This window comes from Schistocerca nitens, chromosome 3 (genome assembly GCF_023898315.1).
Source record: "Schistocerca nitens isolate TAMUIC-IGC-003100 chromosome 3, iqSchNite1.1, whole genome shotgun sequence".
In the NCBI taxonomy this organism is placed as follows: Eukaryota; Metazoa; Arthropoda; class Insecta; order Orthoptera; family Acrididae; genus Schistocerca; species Schistocerca nitens.
The window spans coordinates 175,177,434-175,192,435 of record NC_064616.1 but is presented as its reverse complement, the minus strand read 5'-3'; the positions used below and the strand labels follow the sequence as shown (position 1 = coordinate 175,192,435).

General features: G+C 44.7%; 1 non-coding gene across 1 annotated transcript; it reads right to left on the bottom strand.

Moving 5' to 3' along the window:
• Positions 1 to 7,917: 7,917 nt before the first annotated feature.
• Trnak-uuu (transfer RNA lysine (anticodon UUU)) lies at positions 7,918 to 7,991 on the bottom strand. The gene has a single exon. It is a non-coding gene; the product is annotated as a tRNA-Lys (tRNA).
• Between the last annotated feature and the right edge of the window lie 7,011 nt (positions 7,992 to 15,002).

Genomic DNA, 15,002 nt, shown 5'->3' with positions numbered 1-15,002 from the left:
GTGCGGTAGCGTTCTCGCTTCCCACGCCCCGGTTCCCGGGTTCGATTCCCGGCGGGGTCAGGGATTTTCTCTGCCTCGTGATGGCTGGGTGTTGTGTGCTGTCCTTAGGTTAGTTAGGTTTAAGTAGTTTTAAGTTCTAGGGGACTGATGACCATAGATGTTCAGTCCCATAGTGCTCAGAGCCATTTGAATTTGAACGATTCTACTGCCGCGAACACAGATTGCGCGTAAGGACCGCGGGGATAAGATATGAGAAATAGGGCTCATACGGGGCCATATAGGCAGCCGCTTTTCCCTCGCTCTATTTGCGAGTTTTAGTTGTGCAGAAGTATTGAATAGGATTGGGGAGAAGAGACGTTTGTGGCACAACTTGACTAGAAGAAGGGATCGGTTGGTAGGACATGTTCTGAGGCATCAAGGGATCATCAATTTAGTAGTGGAGGGCAGCGTGGAGGGTAAAAATCGTAGACGGAGACCAAGAGATGAATACACTAAGCAGATTCAGAAGGATGTAGGTTGCGGTAGGTACTGGGAGATGAAGAAGCTTGCACAGGATAGAGTAGCATGGAGAGCTGCATCAAACCAGTCTCAGGACTGAAGACCACAACAGCAACAACAGTTGTGCAGGAGTCATTACGTCACGACCTACGTAACGACAGCGTCACGATCAGTGTCATGTAAGACTACTGGTTTTGCAACTTTCAAACTAGATTAAGGCCGGCCACTGTGGTCGAGCGGTTCTAGGCGCTATAGTTTGGAACCGCGCGACCGCTATGGTCGCAGGTTCGAATCCTGCCTCAGGCATGGATGTGTGTGATGTCCTTAGGTTAGTTAGGTTTAAGTAGTTCTGAGTTCTAGGGGACTGATGACCTCAGATGTGCTCAAAGCCATTTGAACTAGAGCAAGAACAATTATTTCTGTTAGTATTATTTTCTGTGGAACTTTCTTTTTCTGTAGCGAGACTCTGGAATCATCAATCATCTGTGTGCAGTACAGACAACAGTCCAACCTACGGACACAGAACAAATATTCCTCCAAACCGAAGCAGCTGCGGAAATGTTACACATGTGTTAGGCCTCTCTGGACGACTTCTTAAGCCACATAATCACCGTAGAGGAATGCTGTTTCACTATGACGTCCGGACAAAGGATCAATGCAAGCATTGGGAACACGTCGATAAAGGTGAAGACCTATCCATTAATGTCCAGGGCGACGCTAAGTGCTTTTTGGGACTGCCGCAGTGAAGCGATTTTGTTGCTAAGGGACAAATAGTCACATGAGCAAACTACAGCCATATCCTGATGATGTTATGACAACTACCCAGGTCAGTATGCGCAGGATGCAGTCACGCGTGTAGCTTCTCTGGGATATCAAATTTTGCCTCATCCCACACCCCAGCATTCTTCTGATATGGCACCCAGTGGCTTCTCCCTCTTTTCTCGAATGAAGAAACCACTATGTGGCAGGCATTTCCAGCACCGCGATGAGGTACTGTCGAAGTGGACCTTACCTATTAAAGAAAAAATGCGGACTTCTAAAAATAATATCTCCACCCTGTTGGAACAATGGTTCGCATTGAAGAGTAAATATCTAGAGAAGGACTTACACCATAACCAAGTTCCATGGTCTCAGCTTAATTTTTTTTCGAGATGCTGATAAAAACTTTATTACTCCTCCCCCCCCCCCAAACACAGCCGGCCGGTGTGGCCGTGCGGCTCTAGGCGCTACAGTCTGGAACCGAGCGACCGCTACGGTCGCAGGTTCGAATCCTGCCTCGGGCATGGATGTGTGTGATGTCCTTAGGTTAGTTAGGTTTAATTAGTTCTAAGTTCTAGGCGACTGATGACCTCAGAAGTTAAATCGCGTAGTGCTCAGAGCCATTTGAACCATTCTTGAACCCAAACACACACGTTGTTGACTGAAAGTCACAGGAAGCAAAGATTATCATGGGCCCTTGTAGGACAGGAAAAACTCGCCTGAACTTATGAGTCGTCCCGAAGTTGGTACATGGTGAAGGCGCTGAAATACACCTCAAACGCACTTACCATCTGAGCAAGGTTATGACGGATGGTGAATGTAACCACGTGTGGCCGATATACAGAAACTTTGAGTCAGATCATTTGTCTTGTATAGAGTACCCTGGAATCGACCTTTGCTTTCAGCTTGAAAACTGAGTAAGAATATTTTTTATTTTGTTTTTCAATGATTTCGTATTGCTTCCAGCTGACATTCTCTTTATTTCATGTGCGAGTCTGCAATTTCGGTCTTAGGCCATTTTCAAGTATTTTATGGATGGTTCTTTAGTAGTATATTATGCTACGTACGTCCTTGCCTCTATGACTACATGTAATGCTCACAAAATAAATTAGAGAGGTATTTCCGATGTTAGGAGCACGTTACTTTCGAGCGCTTTGGAACAACTACTCGAAATTAACGTGATCCTAAAATAGCGAAAAGCCTCTGTAACTTATTATACGAACATTACATGCAATCATAGGAGCAAGGACGTATACAGCATTATGTACTAGTAAGGAATCATCGATAAAATTCCTGAAAATAGCCATTGGCCAAAATTGTACAATTGTATGTGAAATAAAGAGAATCACAGCTAAAAGCATCACGAAAACATTCAAAAAATTCATCGGAGCTACAGACCCTATCTCAATGAAAATTATTGAGTCGGAATGGCTTGAGGAATCCTCCACAGACAGAAGGACCCTTGTGAGTCTCTCCTGTCTCCCTCAGCTCCCTTAAATTCACTCGTATAGGGCAAATGTAAAACGCCATCGAGTGAGACGTGCTCATCTGAGACCCCATGGATCAGGATGGCTCACAAAGGAAGCACATATAAGTACATTAAGTATGGAAACCAGTCAGTTCATGGGTACGACATTAGAGAGACTCACTTTGTAGCATGTCACGGAAATTCAAATACATTCAACGTGTGGCCTTTGGTTACGAAACTTCTGAAGATGCTCGCTTCTGTCGAGTGAAACAGTCAATAAATTAAAGTTGTGGCCGTTCCATAATTTTAATTTCTGACGGTCATTGTTTTCCCTGCAGGTGACGTATGCGCTTGCTGAAGAATAATAAAACTGGAGGATCATGACTCAATACTTTCAAAAAAAAAAAAAAAAAAAAAAAAAAAAAAAAAAAAAAAAGGCAGAAAGGACGATTAGGACGCAACTTCCCGTCGACGACGAGTTCATTAGCTCAGGAAGAGAGGGATAAAGAACACAGTCAGCCGTCATCTTTCCGAAAGGATTACTCCGGCATTCTCCTCTGTATAGTTCGATGCTGACGACCGAAAGCCGTATTAAATCACGAGATGCATTCGCAAACTGCGAATACTGTACCACAACAGCTACACAATTTACTGGAAACATATGAAAATTTGTGTCACACGCGGACTCGAACCCGGGTTTCCCATATGTCGCAAGTGGTCGCGTTACCAAGTTCGGCTGCACGAGCACGCTTCCAACACCGACCAAAATCCCCATACGTCCTAGCATGAGTTTTCCATAGTGCTCGTTCTATTATGTGGTTCTCCCACAAAAGAGACTTCCTCATTTTTCTCTTTAGGTGGCGTCAAATACACTAGTGCATTCTAAGTGAAGAACTCATTTTTCATCTCCAGTGACGATTCATTTCAAAAAACATTTCAGTTTCATTTGGATGAAGCTCCAGTAGTGCTGAGAGATTCTCCTACAATTGTTTTAGGCACCGTTTCGCACATACTTCACAAAAGTTGAGCCTGTTATGGATCATGTCACATACACAACTAAGACTAATGTGCATTTGGTTTTCCACTTCATCGGAAATCACTCGTCGGTTATTTAAACTCAGGTAGTTTGAAACCGTCACAAAAATATACGCTGTCGGAAAAAGATAGTACACCTGGAAAGACGACACAGATTTTGATCTGATGACAGCATATGCCCCATGGGGGATAGTATGTTTCCTACTATGTAATGGTTCCAACGTCGTCCGCCAACGGATATCATAGTGATACAGGTACCAGAGCGCCATCTGTGCCAACCCTTTAATAAAGAATACTGAAAGTCAGAGGGTTCAGTGTGGTGGAAACGTGTGAAGCAAGCAGGCAGCCATGGAGACGCACACTTGCCTCCTACAGCCAACTCAGCGAGTTTGAAAGGCTTGCGATTGGTGAGATGGTCTTTTCGGAGAATTGTCACAGAAGTCGGGCGTGCTGCATCAGTTGCGCAACGATGTTGGTATCAGTAACCACGTGAACATTCTCGCAGCTGTAAACGAGGTTCTGGACGTCCATGCGGCACAAACGCCCGCCAGGATCGTCGTATTGTAAGGGCAGCAGTGGCAGATAGTACAGCTACCAGAGCACAGATAAGAGAGCTTGTGGGCCCAGAAGCGTCATCAAGAACTGTTGCGAAACGGTTATTAGCAGTGGGACTACGGGCACGCTCATCTCTAAAAAAAAAAAAAGGTTCAAATGGCTCTAACAAGGGAACCTCCCCATCGCACCCCCCCTCAGATTTAGTTATAAGTTGGCACAGTGGATAGGCCTTGAAAAACTGAACACAGATCAATCGAGAAAACAGGAAGAAGTTGTGTGGAACTATGAAAAAATAAGCAAAATATACAAACAGAGTAGTCCATGTGCAAGAAAAGCAACATCAAGGATAGATTGAACTCCGGAGCGCCGTGGTCCCGTGGTTAGGTGAGCAACTGCGGAGCGAAAGGTCCTTGGTTCAAGTCCCCCGTCGAGCAAAAAGTTTAATTTTTTATTTTCAGACAATTGTCAAAGTTCAGGCACTCACACATGATCAACTTCACTCTCCAAAATTCCAGGACATGTTCAGATTTGCTTGGACAGAGGCAGGATTTGACGATCTACACACAGAAAAATTTGAAACATATGTTTTGACAGAGCACAGCGGAAAGTGAGCGACTGCGAAACTGTTGGATTCATTTGTTGCAGTTTATGTGACAATCTCTTATGTTTTCATCACTTTTTTGGGAGTAATTATCACATCCACAAGAAAACCTAATCGGGCAACGTAGAAGAATGTTTTTACCCATTCGCCAAGTGTACAAGTTAGGTGGGTCGACAACATATTCCTGTTATGTAACGCACATGCCGTCACCAGTGTCGTATAGAATATATCAGACGTGTTTTCCTGTGGAGGAATCGGTTGACCTATGACCTTGCGATCAAATGTTTTCGGTTCCCATTGGAGAGGCACGTCCTTTCGTCTACTAATCGCACGGTTTTGCGGTGCGGTCGCAAAACACAGACACTAAACTTATTACAGTGAACAGAGACGTCAATGAACGAATGGACAGATCATAACTTTGCCAAAGTAAAGAAAAACTTTTCGCGGGAGGGGAGATTTGAACCATGGACCTCTCATTCTGCAGTTGCTCACGCTAACCCCGGGACCACTGCGCTCCTGAGCTGAGATTATCCTTGATGTTGCATATCTTGGCATGGACTACTCAGTTTGTATATTTTGCTTATTTTTTCATAGTTCCACGCAACTTCTTCCTGTTTTCTCTATTGATCTGTGTTCAGTTTTTCAAGGCCTATCCACTGTGCCAACTTATAACTAAATCTGAGAGGGGTGCGATGGGGAGGTTCCCTTGTAAGCACTATGGGACTTAACTTCTGAGGTCATCGGTCCCCTAGAACTTAGAACTGCTTAAACCTAACTAACCTAAGGACATCACACACATCCATGCCCAAGGCAGGATTCGAGCCTGCGACCTTAGCGGTCGCGCGGTTCCAGACTGTAGCGCCTAGAACCGCTCGGCCACTCTGGCCGGCCACGCTCATCTCCAGCTCGTCTTCCATTCACATCACTGCATCGGCGTGCACAGCTCGACTTGGGCTTTTAGAGGATCACTTGGAAGATGATATAGTGCGCCGTAGTCTTCAGCGATGAAAGCAGATTCTACCTTCACGCAAGTGATGGTAGTTCGCGCTTATTACGTCGACCTGGTGAGCGCTACCTCATAGGGTGCATCCGTCCAACAAACACTGGCCCAACAACAGGCTTTATGGTTTGTGGTGTGATAAGCTACAACTCTCGTTCACCTTAGATGTTTCTGGAGGGGATGCTAACCAGCACTCGGTACGTGCAAAATGTTGTTAGACCCGTTTTTTTGTCGTTCTTGCAACAGTAATGTGATGTTTCTTTTCAGCAGGAAAATCATCGTGCTTTACAAGACGTGCAGCAACTTCAAAATGGCTCTGAGCACTATGGGACTCAACTGCTGTGGTCATCAGTCCCCTAGAACTTAGAACTACTTAAACCTAACTAACCTAAGGACATCACACACATCCATGCCCGAGGCAGGATTCGAACCTGCGACCGTAGCAGTCGCACGGTTCCTGACTGCGCGCCTAGAACCGCGAGACCACCGCGGCCGGCTGCAGCAACTTCCCTGGCCAATGCAACCCGCAAACTTGTTTCCAATCGAGCACGTGGGAATGATGTAACGAAAAGTGACTCGTGCTACTCGTCAACCAACAACTCTTACAGAACTACGTGAACAGGTCGAGCAGGCGTGGAAATACGTACAGTATTCTCCATCTGTACGATAGACTGGATACTAGAGTCAGTGTCTGCATTGCTGCCCACGGAGGCCATACCACATATTAATATTTTTCAACGTGGTTCGATACCTGGTACCTCAGAACCGCTTTTACCGTTGATTTATGAATGTGATGTACTCAGAAAGCGCTGTTGCAGCAATAAGTGTTGAGTGAGCTGGAAACCTTTAAAAAAGTGTACTAATTTTTCGGGAGTGTAGTTATTTCTGTGTTTTGTCTGAAGGCACTGCGACAGTTGTTTTAAAAATATTTTGAAAAGGTATTCGGTAGATATTTTGCACTGTAGCGGCAGAAACACGGTATACCTTTATATTAGGTGGGTAACATCGTTTTTTCAGTTTACATCTCTTTTACGTCATATGAGTCTTACATCGGAAAGGTACTGGAGTGAGTACATAAATAATGCAATTTTAGTACTTGCTTGGTATGGAAGACGTCATCATACTCCATGAGATAACGTATAGACCGCTCAGCGTTCTTGCATTCGCGTTTTGTAACCACGGTTTGAGGACTGTAATTTCAGCACGAGCGAGATTTAAATGTGTCGTTAGTTTTGAGAAGAAATCTGTATATATCGAAACTGTACCTACAAAAATGAGCCGATATTGATTTTCAGCAGTTGAATATGTAAATGCTTACGCAAAACCAAATAAGATGTAACAACAGTGCGGAAAGTAAGACAAAGAATCTCGGATACAAATCCTGTCGAATCCGCGAGACGTTATACATACAAAATAAAGGAAGAGATAATGTACTGCTACGTCAGTGCTTTTTAGGTTACAGATCGCCGTGGGAAGGCGTGAACATATTTGCGGAGACACGAGCTGTGCTTTCAGGTATTGATAGGCTGTTGGCATTCACAGGGGAATTGTGTGCGGCCTCGGGACACCTGCCACCGAGACAGCTCAAAGCCCCGTTAAGCCCCACAGCGCTTCGTGTGGATCGGCCGCGCACACAACATTCTATACCGCGCGTATTTGTCGAAGTAGTAGCTCCTACGTATGTATCGCGTGTAAAGCAGGCTTTAGCGGGAAGTTCGCTCAACGGTGGTCTGTCAGAAATGCTGAGCGTGTCCCAATAGCTTTCTGAACGCAGTATCAGAGCAGAAATATGTGGAAAAATAATGTAATAGTATTTGAAGCATAACAAACAAGGGAGAGTTCCAGAGAAATGCCCATCTTTCTTTGAAACCATTATTTATAATTTTGTGGAAATAACATGTGGTGACATATTCTGTGGTAATGTAGTTTCTACAATGAAATGAAAACCATTAGCTGCTTACAGGCGTTGACATACTTCAACGGGGGACAGATGAAAAGGTGTGCCCCGACCGGGACTCGAACCCTGGATCTCCTGCTTAAATGGCAGACGCTCTAGCCATCTGAGCCATCGAGGACACAGAGGATAGTGCGACTGCATTATATCCATTACTCGCGGCTCGTTGCCGATTCCCGTAAGAGGTCGGGCACTGTTTGTGCATCCGCACCGAAGAAGAAGATGGTCAAGTGGGCGGTGAGCCTGAACTATATACAGGGTGGTCAGAAAATGTGTGAAATGCTTGTAGGGATGTTACAGGGCAGGTTGTACTGAGACATAAATGTTAAGAAAGAAATTCGATACGTTGCGCCGTTTCCGAGTTATTTAGCACTGAAGTTAGCCAATCAGATCGTCGCGCGCGTAAATTCAAGTTCCAGCTAACGAGACAAAGCACTCGTTGGGCAACACCGCCCCTGGCAGGCCGCTTGAATGCCAGCGCGCGACGCCCCGATTGCCTAAATTCTATGCTAAATAACTCGGAATTGGAGCAACGTATCGAATTTCTTTCTTAACATTTATGTCTCAGTACAACCTGCCCTGTAACATCCCTACATGCATTTCACACATTTTCTGGCCACCCTGCATATACTAAGATGGTATCTGTTCTTTCGGACATGTCCGAAAGAACAGATAACATCTTAGTATATAAATGTAGTTTCTCGAATCAGTGTCCATGGTTATTGGCTTCATGGAGGTGAGAGTGATGGGCGGAAGGCAGTAAATCATTAACGACACCTTTATGAGCCTTTTGTAATACTGGAGCAATCTGAGAAGCTCTCGCCTTATTAAAGTTCCTCTAAATATCCATCTGCTGGCACAGACATCAATGGGGGGGGGGGGGGGTCCCCTATCATGCTTCTTACTCCACTGCACAACGATTCTGGCCTTGTGTGGCGCAGAGGTGTCCTGCTGGAAGATGTCATCACCATCAGAGAGGACTTTAATCATGAAGGGACACAGGTGGTCCGCAGTAATGTTCATGTAGTTAACTGCTGCCATGGTGTCTTCGAGCACTACCGTAGGTCCCATAGAAGCCTAACTCGATGCACCCCATAGCATAATTCTGCTCTCACCGGCCTGCATCTGTGGCGCGGTGGAAGTTTCGAGCACCCATTCGCCTGTATCACGGCGTTTAAGGACCCAGTCATCGACCTGGTGTAACGAGAAATGCGATTCATTCGACAGGCGACTCGTTTCTATTAATCCACGGTGAAAACTCAGTGATGCTGTGCCCACTGCAATCACGATGTCGTCGCGTCAACACAGGGTCCCGTAAGGGTTGTGTGATGTGGACCCCGAAGTCAACAATGAACTTGAGTTCCAAAACTCTTGTGCCTGCGCAGCGTTCTACTCTGTCGTCAGCTCTGCCAGAGATCGTTGCCTATCCTGAATTACACAACGGGGGATCCTCCGACCGCTACGTTTTCTGATGAGACGTGGTCGTCCAATACTACTCACCCTACTCGTTATTTCACCCTCCTTTAATCACTTTCCATAGGTGCTCACGACTGTAGTTAGCCAACGGGCGGCCACCTTCGCCGCTTCAGAGAATCTCGTTGCCAACCGCAGCGCCACAACAATGTGCCCTTTGTCAAAACCTCTTATATCAGTGGATTTACGGATTTGCGGAACGAATCTTCGCTATAATGACGGTCCAATCCTATCTTTTCTGTGCACATTCTATCGCTACTGCTTCACGTGCCCACTACACAATTAGATGGCATTCCGCCTCGCGGCGGGCAGTGGTCATAATGTTTCGTCTCTTCAGTGTACGATTCCATCTTCAATTTTCAGACCCCAAAATACACGATTCTTTGATGCGACAGGATGTATCCTACCAATCGATTTCCTCTTTTAGTCAATTTATGCCAAATATTTCGTTTTTCCCCATTTCGTTTCAGTATTTCCTCATGACTTATTTATTCTACCCTTCTAATCTTCAGCATTCTTCTGTAGCACCATATCTGCAAAGCTTTTACTTTCTCCATGTCGGAGCTGCTTATCACCCCCTTTTCACTTTCGTACAGTACTCCAGTAAAGACTTCCTAACACTTAAATTAATGTTAGATGTTAAAACATACCTATTTTTCAGTAAAGCTTTACGTCCAACTGCCAGTCTACATTTTATATTATCCCTACTTTGACTATCGTCAGTTACTTTCCTGCCTAAATAGTAAAACATCTTCTGATTTCAGTGCCTCATTTCCAAATCTTATTTTATTAGCATACAATGACTGAATTCGTCTGTATTCCATTACCCTCACTTTACTTTCATTGTTGTCCATCTTAGAATCTCTTTTCTAAACACTATCCACGTCGCGCAACTGCTCTCACAAATCGTTTCCCTTTACTGAGAGAATAATAATGTCATCGGCTAACATCGAAATTTTTATTTCTTCTCCCTGAACTTGAACCCTCTTACCAAATACCTCCTTGCTTTCCTTTAGTTCTTGCTCAACTTACAGATCTGTTGTAGTAAGACTCTCCGTGTACAGTTCACAAGTTGTGGCGAGGTAGGGAAACTAGCTGGCTATATTATCCCGCTGCTGGGACTGGAATACTGCTGAAACAGGATGGTACAAAACACTAAAGCTGAATTCTTTTATCTTGGCGGCTCGCGCATGCCCGCCCAGACGCGGGAGATTGCTGCGTTGCCAGTTGCACACGACGCACGCGCCAAGAGAAACAGCGCCATAGTACAGTATAGTTCGCAAGCTTACGTTTAGGGGGGAGCGCGCAGTTTATGAAGTAAAGCCACCACGGCCGCATTAACCCTTTCGTTGCTACAGAGACGTGCTCCCCGCCTTCCGCGCTGTGCGCGATTTTGTCACTGCACTGCTCGCCTGTGCTGACACATGGTGTTTCCGACTGCTTTGACACACGTATCATTCGATTTCACAACAACTATTTGGCCCAGCAAATTAGATTTTTACACATCTTCTTGACTGATACCTTCCCCCCACTTCCTTTGACTGACTGAAGTGCTTTAAAATAAAGCCAAACTTGCCCGGTGTAAATAAAACTTTTATTACAGTCGCGAAAGACGGAATATTTCTCAATATTACATACGACACCTATGTTGTACTTAAATTAAATGAGATATTGTTATACAGTAAATTTTATATGAAATTTAGGTACCTTGTCCACATTTCATTCTCAACATTGTGGCAACTAAAATCGACCATACGTAAAGTATACGTTATGGACTTTTACCTCTGCAAACTCTTCAAAATTTCGTGCAATGGTTTACTACATTTAATGCTGCACAATAACTGGGTTGAACATCGAAACAAAATTAAGTCATTTATGGGGGGAAGGTATCAGTCAAGAACATGTGTAAAAATCTAATTTTTGGGCCAAATAGTTTTTGTGAAATCGAATGGTAAGTGTGTCAAAGCAGTGGAAACACCATGTGTCTGCACAGGCGAGCAGTGCAGTGATGACAAAATCGCGCACAGCGCGGAATTCGGGGAGCACGTGACTGCAGCAGCGAAAGGGTTAATGAAGAGACAAAGCACTAGAAATTTCAAAAAACTGCATTCAAACGAATAAAATTCGTGAAGTAAGACACTTCGATATTGTTTTAAAATAAAAAAAAATATTCAGCATCGCACAAGGTTTGAACTCGTTACCTATCGCTTTCTAATCCAACGCCTTAACCATTATGCTAACGCAGCTCGTCCTGCAATATTTCTCCATAAGAACTGTAACACGTCACGCAAAATTCTGACAAACACTGTTGGTATGCCTATAAATTACTCGCACTTCGTCGAAGTACAATAGGAAATAAACAATTACCGCTGTTCTTTATTGTGAAAAAGCGGTTCGTGAAATTGATACAAACACCTTTCCTTGCTATCGCCTGAATTAAGAGTCTTATTGCTTGTTTGGTTTAATTAATTAATAGAAAATGAAGCAATTGGCATAAAGAATGTTTTTTCCAAACTTTCAAAAAACAAAGTCTGCTATCAAGACATTGCTTTTGTTCTATTACTTTATTTATGACTGAACGTTTCTAAAACTGAAGACACTCGTCCGTGCTCTGTACTACAGTCGAGATCTGGCAACGTCGTTCTCTGTTCATTGGCTGACTGTATGTTCTGACGTCAGATGCGCAGAACGAACCTAAACTCGGCCGCCAAGATATATGACTCGCACTTTAGTCTGTCACACTGACGGGCTAAACTTCCTCATGCTGCACTACCTTGGTACCCAACGTCACAGAATTTGGGGCACTGTCACAATCAAGTTGGGCAGAGCCACTATAAATACTCAGACCACAGCAGCATCTTGTCTTAAACTACTAACGTCGGTGAGACTTCCACTGATGAGCCAAAACATTATGACCACCCGCTTAATAGCTCGTTTATCATTCTTCGGAACGAAATTCATCACTGATTTTGCGCACCTGGGCTACCACAGTTTGTTGGTGGGTTTGTGGAGGTAAATGGCATTACATGTCTACGCACAGGTCATGTAATTCGCGTAAATAACGGGCTGCTGATTTGCGTACGGGATGATGGTGCCTGATAGCGACCCAGACTGATTCCATACGATTTACTTCAGACGAATTTGGTCGCGAAGACATCAACGTGATTTCACCATAATTATCCTCAACCTTTGTAGAACGGTTGATTGGTTGAGGTGGAGTCCGTATGCCTCTATATTGAAGCGAATTGTGGAAGGTCGGCCTGTTACCGTTAATGTTAAAAATAAACCTGGCATGACCATTAAGCATAGTGGACTTGTCATATTTGTTTCAAATGACTTTAATGTAGGTGATGAGGCTTTGATATCTAGACTGCATGTCGTACATGCGGATTGTCATATTATCCATTGTCGTAATGTTAAGGATGAGGTGGCGTCGGACACGTCGGACTGTGAGGCCGAGGAAGACGTGGTATTCCTATCGTCGGATGAAGATGAGGAGGAGACTTCGCCGTGCACGTCCGAGGCGATGGATAGGCCGACGGAACACTTTGACTAGACCGTATTTCGGCCGTATGTGCAAGTGGCGAACAGAGTATACACAATCAGATGGAGTGCGGTTCGAATACGGCAAGATGGGGGCAACCGAAAAATACGATGAGAATGCACAGAACTTTACAACACTAAGACACTATGACATAGCAGATGAATTTAAGTTTTTCTGTAATAAATATGATGCTGTAATTATTAACAAGATCGTGACGTATGTTTATAGAATTAATGTACGGGTTGAGCGACTAACACTAGATGATAGAGCAAATAAAAAAATCTTTGAAGACCAAGGTGTACTGGAAAAGATACGTATAGCGTGTAGTAATAAATTGGGACCATTTAGTCTTAAGCCGGAACGTTCTTCTGGCGTTCCATGGAGAAAATATTCCAGAGACACAGACAATTAATCTCCTGAAAGATGACACAGCCGTCGGGGAAGACATCAAGCACGAAGAGATGCAGGTGGTTCACACCTATCAGCTTTTCTTCGATTACTACCACAGGTCCCATACAAGCGCAGAAGAATGTCTCCCATAGCATAATACTGCTCCCACCTGCCTGCGTCCGTGGCGCGCTGCCAGTTTCGAGCCGTCGTTCGCCCCGATGACGGCATTTATGGAGACGACCAGCGACGTAGTGTAGCAAAAGTGTTATTCACCCAAAGAGCCGACTCGTTTCCATTGATCGACGGTCGAGTCCAGATGGTCCCTTGCCCATTTAAATCTTAACTGACGATGTCGTTGGGTCGACATGTGAACACGTAGGTGTGGTCTGCTACGGAGCGCCGTGTTCAATAATGTACTACGGACGGTGTGCTACGAAACACTTGCGCCGACATGTGAACACATAGGTGTGATCTGCTGCGGAGCTCCGTGTTCAATAATGTACTACGAACGGTGTGCTACGAAACACTTGCGCATGTACCAGCATTGTGCTCTGTCGGCAGAGATGCAACAGGTCTAAACACTATCCTCGTCGCCCAACTGCTCTTCCAAGTCCTTTCCCGTTACTGAGAGAATAATAATGTCATCGGCTAACATCAAAATTTTTATTTCTTCTCCCTGAACTTGAATCGTCTTACCAAATACCTCCTTTCTTTCCTTTAGTACTTGCTCAACCTAAAGAACTGTTGCAGTAAGACCCTCCGTGTAGACTTCACAACTCGTGGAGAGGTAGGGAAACTAGCTGTCTGTATTATCCCGCTGCCGGAACTGGAATACTACTGAAACAGGATGGTACAAAACACCAGTCTGTCGCACTGGTGTGGTAAACTTCATGTTGCACAAGCTTGGTACCCAACGTCACAACGAATCTGACTTTACGGAGCAGACATGCCTCCGAACCCCACGTTGCGTGAAGAGTCGTGGACGTCCAACCATTTAGCACCTACTGGTAGTTTCACTGTCCTACCTCTTTCCGTAGGTGCTCACGGCAGTAGAACGTGAACATTCGACTAGCTTCGACGTTTTCTAGATACTCGTTCACGGGATCCACATAATAATACTCTGCCCTTTGTCAAGTCCGTTATATCAATGGATTTCCCTATTGGCAGCCCATATCTTCGCTAGGGTGATCCCCCATTAGTGTCTGCTCGGCATAAGTATTTTTATTACCCCGTCACGTTCCCGCAAAGCCACCAGGAGGCATCCAACGTCGTAGTGCGAAGTGGTCATAATGTTTTGCCTTATCAGTGCACTCGACGAACGCATGTTGGCCCAGTCTGGTCCGTCTCTTGTGCATATCCTTTAAATCGATCCCAAAGAATTTCAGGACATATGTTCACAACAGGCCGGCCGGTGTGGCCGTGCGGTTCTAGGCGCTTCAGTTTGGCACCGCGAGACCGCTACGGTCGCAGGTTCGAATCCTGCCTCGGGCATGGATGTGTGTGATGTCCGTAGGTTAGTTAGGTTTAAGTAGTTCTAAGTTCTAGGGGACTGATGACCTCAGATGTTAAGTCCCATAGTGCTCAGAGCCATTTGAACCATTTTTTCACAACAGAATATGTTTTTCATTGCATACAAGAAGCCATCGATTCATTCGAAAAGTATTGTCTTTGTAAACACCACAAACTAACAGCCAGAAGAATCTAAACAGGTACATTTTATGGATA